Here is a 10,250-nt window from a genome sequence, read left to right as displayed (position 1 = left end):
TCTTCCATCTTAATTAGTCTTGCTAGAGGTTTATCTAATTTTTCATTTCATCAAACCCACTATTTGTTGTTAATTTTCTCTATTTTTATTCTTCTATTTCTGGCATTGTCTTTATTTTTCTACTCTCTTTTGATTTATGTTCCATCTAAGTTAACTTTCTAGGTTGAATGCTCAACTTGTTTGCTTGCAATCTTCCCCATTTCCTAATAAATACATTTACACATTTCCCAGAAGTATTGGTTTTTCTGGTTTTCAAAAATGTTAACCCACTAAGTTTTCATTATTATTCAGTTCTTAGCATTTCATTTTTTAAAGATGCTCACCTTTAAATCCAATGTTTATTTAGAAATATATTGTTTAGTTTCCAGTCATACGAGATTTTTTAGGCTTTGTTGCTTATTTCAAAATGTATTCCATTATGGAATTTTTTATGGCTTCTTTTTGGCTAAAACATGGTCAATGTTTTTGTGGGTATTTTATGAGTACTTAAAAATAACATGTTTTCTCTACTGTTGGGGGTAGATTTCAAGCTTAATAACTGTGTTGTTCAGCTCTTGCAATTAAATTTGACCAATGCATTTTATTTGTTCCCAAATCCATTCTCGTTTATTGTGCTTGTTATTGTAATTAAGCAATTTATATATAAAGTAAACAAATGAAATATGATTACTGAAATAGTTTTTCTATGAAATCGAAGATAAATCTTTTAGAAAGACAAACAAAAGGGATTTACTTAAAAATGTATATGGAATTCAGTGATGAGGTGTTAGTGAGGTCATTGTGGAGGCTGGAAAAAAAGGAGTGAAATCTAGAAGGATTCTGCAGTTAGATTTTTTTATGGGTATCCCTAAGGACTTATTTGACTTTACAGAAAACAAAATGATCCGTCATAAAGAATACATCACGAGTGTGGTTTATATAGAAAAATGACTCAAATTCCAGTCAGAGCCAAGGCATCATATTAAAATATTGTGTATTTTTATTTGTTATAGGTTTTAAATTAAAATAAAATATTTAAAGTATACATGTATTATGTATTTTTCAATGATTTCCTACTTTTAGTTTTTTGGTTAACAAAGCAATTAATCTTTTTAATTGTGTTAGGGCATCTATTGCATATTATTCATGTGAATGTTAGTTTACCTATAGAAAAGATTGATGGTAAATATTCTAAAATGTTAACAGTAGTTCTAGCTCTGTGAAAGGATTATAGGTAATTATAATATTTTCTAGCAGCTTTTGTCTATTTGACAAATTTTTATGGCAAATTTGTATTATTCTTGTAGTCAGAAGGAATTTTTTTTTTTCTTTTTGGCGAGAAAGATTGGTCCTGAGCTAACATCTGTTGCCAATCTTCCTCTTTTTTGCTTGAGGAAGATTGGTGCTGAGCTAACATCTGCACCCGTCTTCCTCTGTTTTGTATGTGGGATGCTGCCACAGCATGGCCTGATGAGCAGTGTGTAGATCAAAAACGAAGAATCTGAACCCACGAACCCTTGGCCACCAAAGCAGAGCATGCAAACTCAACCACTATGCCACCAGGCCAGCCCCAAGAGGGGACATTTTTTAAATAGAAAAGATGAGAAATACTAATAAAATTAGAAGTAACAAAAAGAATAAGTAATAGACAAATGCAGTAATAACATATAGTACTTTACAGATTGAAAACCACTTTTATTTCACCTTCACAAAAGCGTCAAGTATTGGCCAGTCTAGAAGACTATTTTCTTTCTTTTTTTAGCAGATATAAAAGCAGGGTCTGAAAAGTTGAGGGACTTACCCCAGATCGCTGTTCCTGTTGCCTAGGACCCCATAACAAGCCACCTCAAAACTGAGTGGCTTAAAACAATTGATTGTTATTTCTCATGGCTCTGTGGGTTGCCTGAGCTCAGCCGGGTGCTCTCACTGGGGGTCTGTCATGCAGTGCTGTCAAATGTGGGCTGGGGCTGCAGCCATCAAGGGCCCCCTGGGCTGGCTGTCAAGATGGCGCACTCACATGGCTGTGTCCTGGGAGACAGGCCATGGCTCTGACCAGAGCGCTTCCATGGGCCCCTCTGACAGCCTGGAGGCCAACTGAGAGGGAGACCATCAAGAGTGAGCCTTACAAGAGCCCTGGGTAGACACTACACGTCTTTTAAATTTGGCCTCAAAAGTTCGGAAGTGTCATTTCCACCACATTCTATTGGCCAACCAGTCACTAAGACCAGCCCCAGATTTACGAAGAGAGGACTTAGCCCCTCCGCTTGATGGGGCCCAACAAGGTCTCACCACAGACCATGTGGAATAAGAGACATTGTTGGGGCTATCTTTGGAAAACAGAATCTGCCACGGTCGCCTGCTAAGGATTGCCAGGACCAAGATGACACTGGTGTTCTTTTTACTGCAGAGTATTCCCGCTCAATAAGGGTCACAAGTATGAATTGTTGTATCTCAATGTCTGAAATGATATGGATCTGGTAGGGCTTTTTTCTTTTTTAAACAAAGACTATTTGAGGGCAGTTACATTTTTTCAATGTAGGACTGGTAGTTTAGAATTTCTAAAGCGGGCTAGGGTTTACTGACTGCTTCCAATACTCCTGTTACTTAACCAGGGCTCAGGTGGGGCTGTCAGTTTGCAGTTCCTGGATTGTCTGAGTAGAAGTCAGTATGTTTTGCTTGCTGATTTGTTATTGGTAATACAGTGATTTCCTGGGGCGTAAAAATACAACTTCGTAACTGCTTTCTATATCAAAGTCGTGAATCGCTCAGAGCGGCTTCCTGCCCCCCAGGAAATGGACAATGAAGCACTGGGTGATTTTTACAGCTTCCTTCTTTTTCCCCAGAGCCCACAGGACTTATTTTTTTCCCTCTATCTGCTCTCTTTTCCTCAGGCCGTAATGTCCCTTGGGGAGAATATCTGGGGAGCCCAGTGCATTTGGAAGATTCTGGAATGCCAGGAAGACTGAATGTTGGTGACCCCGTGTCAGAGGTCATCCTGGGTCCTCAGGAAGTCCACGCCTCGGGAGACTGAGTCTTTTTTTCTTTAAAGAGACATAGTCTATTTGGTTTTGTTTCTCCTAGGTCTGTACATGATTAGAGAGTGCTTTCAAGGAGCAAAACCAGAATTTTTTTAAGATGATGCCAGCGACAAATTATCACTAGTGATTTTTCATATTCCATTAGGACTTTAAATAAATTATGTTCAATATTTGCCTCCTTCATCTGGGTTGTGTTGATTGCTGGACACTCATTTTGCCAGTAACTTTCCTTAATTGTCATTTTTGCTGTGGCTTTATTTAGACTGTGCTTGATGAATCATTGGGAGATTTCTTCTTCTCCAACTACAGCCCCGCAAGGGCAGCCTCCTTCTTCCCCCAGACCAGCTCTGTCCCTCTGCTCTCGGTGAGCCCATGGAAGGGTCAGAGATGTCTAGGATCAAGCAGGAAGGCTTAGGAAGCAGGTGACCCTGGCTGCTAGGAGATGAGATAAAGAGGTTGAACTGAATAGGTTTCCTTTTTTGGTGGGGAGGGCGGTCTCTGTGGGGAGGATAAGAGACTGAGACTATAACAGGGGTGGTGGGGAGCCAGAAGGATCATGGAGGGAGAGCAGGACTGTTTGATGAGAACCGATGGCCTCAAAGCAAACTGGGATTCCGGGGGGACCATGGGGGCCCCCAGCCGTGTCCTAGCAACATGGGGTCCAGACCAGGCTGCATCTTAGGGAGCCTTTCAGCAGCTGCTCCCCCTTCCTGTTGTCCCCAAACTCTGCAAACACTTTTCCGGGTTTGCTTTGGTTGATTTTCAGCATGCTCTTCCCCCGATGTGGCCTGACTCCTCTTTTCATTCTCTTCTCCCTCTTGTACCTCCTCCCTGTCTGATCTCTCAAAAGCCTGTCACCAGAGAGCCGTCTTTCTGCTGACATTGTTCTGGATGCAGTCTATATCTATTGACCAAAAATGCTGTGGCTCTTTTGAAAAAGCAAGCATGTTTACAACTTAATATAGAGCCCGGTGCATGGACACATGTTTCTCTAGAAATGGACTGTAAATGGCTGAATAATTAGTTCCTATAAGCAGCTCAACCCTGTGGTGGGTGATGTACTGGGATCCCATCGCTTTGGGGGGTTGGCTTCACAATTTGTGACTTGCGCTTTGCTACAGGCTTCGCAGCATGGAATACAAATGAGGCCACCCTGACATTTATGCCCAGATTATAATGGCCCCCACTGGCACTTCTGAAATATTCCTCTGAATATTCCCCTGCTCAAATATTACCAACTAAGCCTAGAGTTGCTTGTACAAGTCCATGAATCAGTCCAGCATCTGAGCTGTCCCATAGCTGCCTGCTCCCCTCCGTGGTGGAGCAGATCGGCATTGTCCTTTTTATCCAGTTAGTGATGGTTCCTAGAGAGAATGAGGATATAGAGTTAGGGGTGCCCCAGGGAAAACTGCCTGAGCCCCTAGTGTAACAACTCCTTCCAATTCACACTTGGACAAGCGTCTTCCAATTCACACTTGGACAAGAACCTTCCATTTCACACTTGGGCAAGTGTCTTGCAGTTCACACTCGGGCAAGCAGCTTCCAGTTCACACTTGGGCAAGAGCCTTCCAATTCGCAGTTGGGCAAGCGTCTTCCAATTCACACTTGGACAAGCACCTTCTGATTCATACTTGGGCAAGTGGCTTCCAGTTCACACTTGGACAAGCACCTTGCAATTAACACTTGGACAAGCATCTTCTAATTCACACTTGGACAAGTGTCTTCCAGCTCATACTTGGGCAAGCGGCCTCAAGTTCACACTTGGACAAGCAGCTTCCAACTCACACTTGGGCAAGTGGCTTCCAGTTCACACTTGGGTAAGCATCTTGCAATTCACACTTGGACAAGCACCTTCCAATTCACACTCAAGCAAGCCTCTTCCACCAGGCTCCAATGGTATCAGGATCACTGGATCAAAATGGGGTCCCTTATCAACCACCCAGCAGGCCCAGAGCCAGCTTTGACACTGTGAACTTATAATTTCAGTGCTCACGGTCCCAGACTCTTTCTTTTCTTGTAGCAGATTCTCTATGCAAGAGGAGACCCTGGGATCCTTTCCTTGGATCTGTCCCGTTAGGGCCAGTCCAGCCCTTGGGACAGGTCTCAATATTTTTGAGCCTGAAGTAGACTGGTGTCTCATCCGCCAGAGGGTGCAGGGGTCTAACCTTGAAGGTTATGGGCAATACTCCAATGGGGTCACTGATGCAGGACAGTCACGTGGTGTCCCAGCAGTCTGATACCCAGAATGGCTTGTGTTTCAACACCTCCTGTCTCATAAGACAGATTGTTTTTCATAATAAGTATGAATGAATGAAACAAATAATAATAATGGCCAGAAAAGAAACATAACCAGTGAAAATTTTTTATTGAATTTCATAGATGGAATCGTATCAGTAAAAAATAAATAAATAAAAGTGAAATAAATATTGTGGTGCAAAAAAGGAAATAAGCACGCTTCTTTTCTTCAACAGTTTTAAAAATCTACATTAAAAACAGTTTCAACTTTGATCCTTTGGTTACAGTCTGATACAATATTTCATGTAAACAATTGTCCAGCAACCCATAAATGGATTTTAATAAAACTGAAACATCTACAAAAGGTACCATTTAGGGTAACTACTAAATCAATGTTTTCGTAAACTTAATTTTCTTGATTTACTCTTTGGTTTTAAAACAGTCAATAATGACAAGAGAATACATTTCATATTCAAGATAGGACTCAAATTTGGAAGATAGTCAATTCTACGAACTGAAATGAGCACAAGAGAGTGGAAGAAACTGCAGTCTGGTCCCTGTCTCTACCTCTCTCTGCTGCCCCGGTTTGATTCTAATCTCCTGTTGAAGGTGGAGCACGAAACCGGAGCTGGTAAGATTCCATCCGTCCGGGGAGCCAGAAGTTCTCTGAGTTAACTTCTGTGTAGGAGACAACGTTTATTAAGGTCTGAGTGATAATAACTGTGCTAATTTGAAACTTACGTATATATTAGTGAAACCGTGACTACAGCAGTTGTCTGCCACCTGGGTCAAAAAAAGATTCCTGTTCACATAGGAGTATTTTTATCACTGACATTGTTTAGAACTGCTGGCACGTGGTGATAACAAAAGCCAGCCAGACTTTTAGTTGTTTTATTCTTCTTTTCAAAGTACCTCAGACAATGTCCCACCCCACCCCACCGCCCCACCATTGTCTGCTTCCCAGCAGACCCTCCCCATGGGGAATGTGCCTCCTGCTTGGTAGGAATAAACAGATCAACACACATTGGGCCCCCCCTGCAGGATCTGGTAGGAAGAGATGTCTGCTGGGAGGTGGGCTTTTTCCGAATATGGATCTGAAAAAGTTTCTGGAACCTTCCAGGCATGATGGTACTAGCTGGAGCCCCACAGCGGTTGTTAACATACCCCCTTCATGCCTCCACAAAGTCTTTGCAACTCGAGAACCCCATATGAGAAATTTTCCTAATAGCTAGTAATCGTTAGTTGCCTATTGAATTTCTTTGGGACTTAAGCAAAGCGTAAACTGGAATAAGTTGTTCTAACTTGAGAGACAGGGAAATAGACAAAACTGAACATTTTTTTAGTGGGTCAAAGTTATTATTCTTCAAAAATGGCACCAGAGTCTTGTGGTAAACAGATTAATTGCTCCCCAAAGACCTCCACATGCGAATCCGCAGAACCTGTGAGTGTGCGAAGGGCAGACGGGGTCCGGGACGACAGCAGCCGGTACCAGGAACCCAAGACCCGTCCTCGTGGGCAGCGATGGAGCGGCCCCAACTACGGACACAGTTGGACTCTCAGGGCCTCAATCACGGGTGGGAGCTCAGGGACCCTGGGTCCTTCTGACCTCACAGCACAGCAAGTGAGCTGGACTGAAAGCCTGTCACTTAAGCCACCATGCATCCCTGAGGCCGTGACCAGTTTCAGAGCATGGAATGTTCTCATTAGCATGCAGTCTGGACAACGCACCTGTGCCCGGGGTCAGAGAGGGAACTTCATCCACCTTAAGCCTGAGTACAGGATCGGTTCAAAGTCTCTTCTTACTTTTAAGGTTTAATATTTTATCATAACATACGGGCTTGAACCAGTTTCCTACAGCTGCCATAACAAATTACCGCAGACTTACTGGCTTAAAAGAACTCAAATGTATTATCTTATAGTTCTGAAGTCTGACATGGACCCGTTAGGCTAAAATTAAGATGTTGCAGGGCTGCGTTCCTTCTGGGGGCCCTAGGGGAGAATCCATCCGTGCCTTTTCCAGCATGGAGAGGCCACCTGCTTGCCTTGGCTTGTGGCCCCATCCGCCATCTTCAATGCACCTCTGTCATCACATCTCTGACGCTGACCTCCCGCCTCCCTCTTATAAAAAACTTTATGATTGCATCGGATCCACTCAGATAATCCAGGGAAGAATCTTAAAGAAGTCAGAGATTAGGGTTCAGGGGTCAAGATGTGGGCATCTCTGGGGTGGGGGTGAGGGTGGAGGTGGTTGTGTCTGTTACAGGACTCTCTTGCCATTTTTGAAAAATAATTTTAAAAATTGCCTCCGGTCTGTTCATTTCTGTGTCTCCTAAATTAGAACAATTTGTTCCAGTTTATGTTTAGCTGAAGCCCCGGGGAAATTCAATATGTAACTAATAATTACTAGTTATTAGGCTAATTTATCATTTGGGATTGGGCTGTACTTATTCATTGGACTAAAATGTGAAGGCAAATTCGTTTGTTATTTTCATTTAGGCTGTGCATAGATCTTTAAAAATGATTTGAGACAGTTTACAAACTTAAGAGAGAATGAATAAAATTAAAACCAAAATAAGGGGATGGCTCAGTGACATAGTGGTCAAGTTCATGTGCTCCATTTCCATTGGCCCAGGGTTTGCAGGTTCAGATCCTGGGCATGGACCTAGCACTGCTCATCAAGCCATGCTGTGGTGGCATCCCACATAGAAGAACTAAGACATGCAACTAGGATATACAACTATGTTCTGGGGCTTTGGGGAGAAAAACAAGAGGAAGATTGGCAACAATGTTAGCTCAGGGTCAATCTTCTTCACCACACACACACACACAAAATTAAAACCAAAAAAAGGCTCATTTGGTGAGACAAGCAGAGGCCACCAGGCATCTTCAGATAGTGACTATGGACACAGAGAATCCTATCTCCAGATAGTCCTACCTTATCTGGTCCCATCTTCCTCCCCACCCTCCCCAAGGTAAACTCCCTCCCCTCTCCTCCAGGCCCCTCTCAGGGCTGCCCCAGCCTCCTCTGCTGCCCTGGAGCCCTCATCCAGCGAGATGAACAAACGGGCCTCGTGGTCATGGCTCCTCGCCTCCTCGGTTCCTCACCTGGGCCAAACCTCCTTCTTCCAGGCTGGTTTTCCTCCGGGTCCATGGATGCCCGGCAGGCAGGGGCAGTATCCACATGCAGTATGTTAAACGTGCTTTATTTCTGTCTCTTCTAGTGTCTGCTGCACAGGAGGACTGGACACATGCTTGTTATAGGCCCAGGCTGCTGTCATGCCAACCGGAAGTCGTGTATCTCTTAGATGTCACCTTCCATGGAGGGAGATAACGAGAAATGACCCACTTTGTGTTGCTCAAGCATTCATTCAGAAGTATTTCTAAAGCACCTACTGTGTCAGGCACCACACCCGGTCCTGGGGACACTGAAATGGCTAGGACGCCATCAAATATGCACTGTAGTGTTTGTGATAGCGTACTGTTTACGATGATGTTTAAAACCCACCTCTAACAGAAGGCTTCCAGAAACAAAGGTGTCAGCCAAGCACAGTCTCCGTGATCTTTTAGGGGCAAATGTCTCTGAGATGGATGGTCGGCCCGAGGGGGTCTTCACATAGCTTACCGTGAATTCATGGAAGACCCACTCTTGAACTTCCATTTTTCTTGGAGTTAGTGATGGTCTTGGTTCCTGTTGCCTGGTTTCCGATGTACTTGACTCTAATTACCCCCAGACTCCATGGATGTATGTGGCTGTCCTCTCCCACTACTCCCTTGATGGTGCTCTGGAAACCTCCCCCAGCTCCTCAAGGTTGTTCTCTGAGCCCCACGGGGCTGTCCCTGGGAACCTCCCTTCTCCATGACCCCGGGGGGGTTCTGCATTGTCTCGCTCTCCTGGGGACCGCCTCTCTTGGATTCCATGCTGTTTCTGGCCTGTTTTCCTCCCTCCGTTCAGTGGATCATAGGTGTCCCGAGAAAAGATGACTAGAAAATAATTTTTCTGAGATCTGTAATATCTGAAAATGTCTTTTTCTCTCCTCAGGCTGAAAGCTATGGAATTCTAGGCTGGAAATCACTTTTCCTCGGAGTTTCAAGGGCATCGTTCTCTCATCTGCTAGTCCCAGTGTTGCTCTTGACAAGCCCTAAAAGTGTTCTGATTCTGGGTCCCCTGTAAGATGCTCTCTCCTCCCTTCTCTGCAGCCGTCCGGGGTTCCTTTTGTCCACGGTCTTCCAAAGTGTCATGACAATGTGCCTTAGAGGGGATGACCTGTATCCACCGTGCTGGGCAGTGGCCGACACTTTCCATTTGGGAACTCAGGCCCTTCATTTCCAGAACATGATGACTTCCTCCCACGTTCCTTCTGGTCTCTTCTTTGGAACTCCTGTTATTTGAACGTTGGCCCTTTTGGACCATTTCTCTAATTGCCTTGTCTTTTTTTCCCCTCTTGACTTCCACCTTTTTCCTTCTGCTTTGCTCTCTGGGAATTTCTTTCAACTTTAGTTTAAAATTTTTTATTGAATGTTAAATTGCTCCTATCTTTTTTAATTTTTAATTTCAGGAGCTTTGTTGCTATTCTCTTTAGTTGCTTTTCTAAAATTATTTTTGAAGCCTCATATTTTTGTTTCATGGAAGAAATGGCTCTTTAATCCTTCTGAGGATTTCGATAGCTTTGTTTTCTTCCCTTTTTGTCTCCCTGCATGCTCTGAAAAGCTGATCAGACACACAGCGGAGGTGGGGGTGGGCTTGAGAAAGGGGGGCTTGCTGTGGCATTATCCTGCCATGCTGAATGAGAGGTGGCCCCTGGGAGTTCTTAGTTACCTGAAACCTTCACAGCTAACATCCAAAGCCTTGACTACACCCTCAGCTAAGAATGTGCCTCCCCAGGAGGCTGGTGGGTCCAACCCATCCCTCAAAGTGAAGTTCTTCCTATTAAAGAAAACTGCTCCCACTCTGACTTCAGGATGCTGGATGCTGTGAGCATCCAAAGCAGAACAGCTTAG

The sequence above is a fragment of the Equus asinus genome, chromosome 19, assembly GCF_041296235.1.
Source record: "Equus asinus isolate D_3611 breed Donkey chromosome 19, EquAss-T2T_v2, whole genome shotgun sequence".
Lineage (NCBI taxonomy): Eukaryota > Metazoa > Chordata > Mammalia > Perissodactyla > Equidae > Equus > Equus asinus.
Note: the sequence above shows the minus strand (reverse complement) of the source record.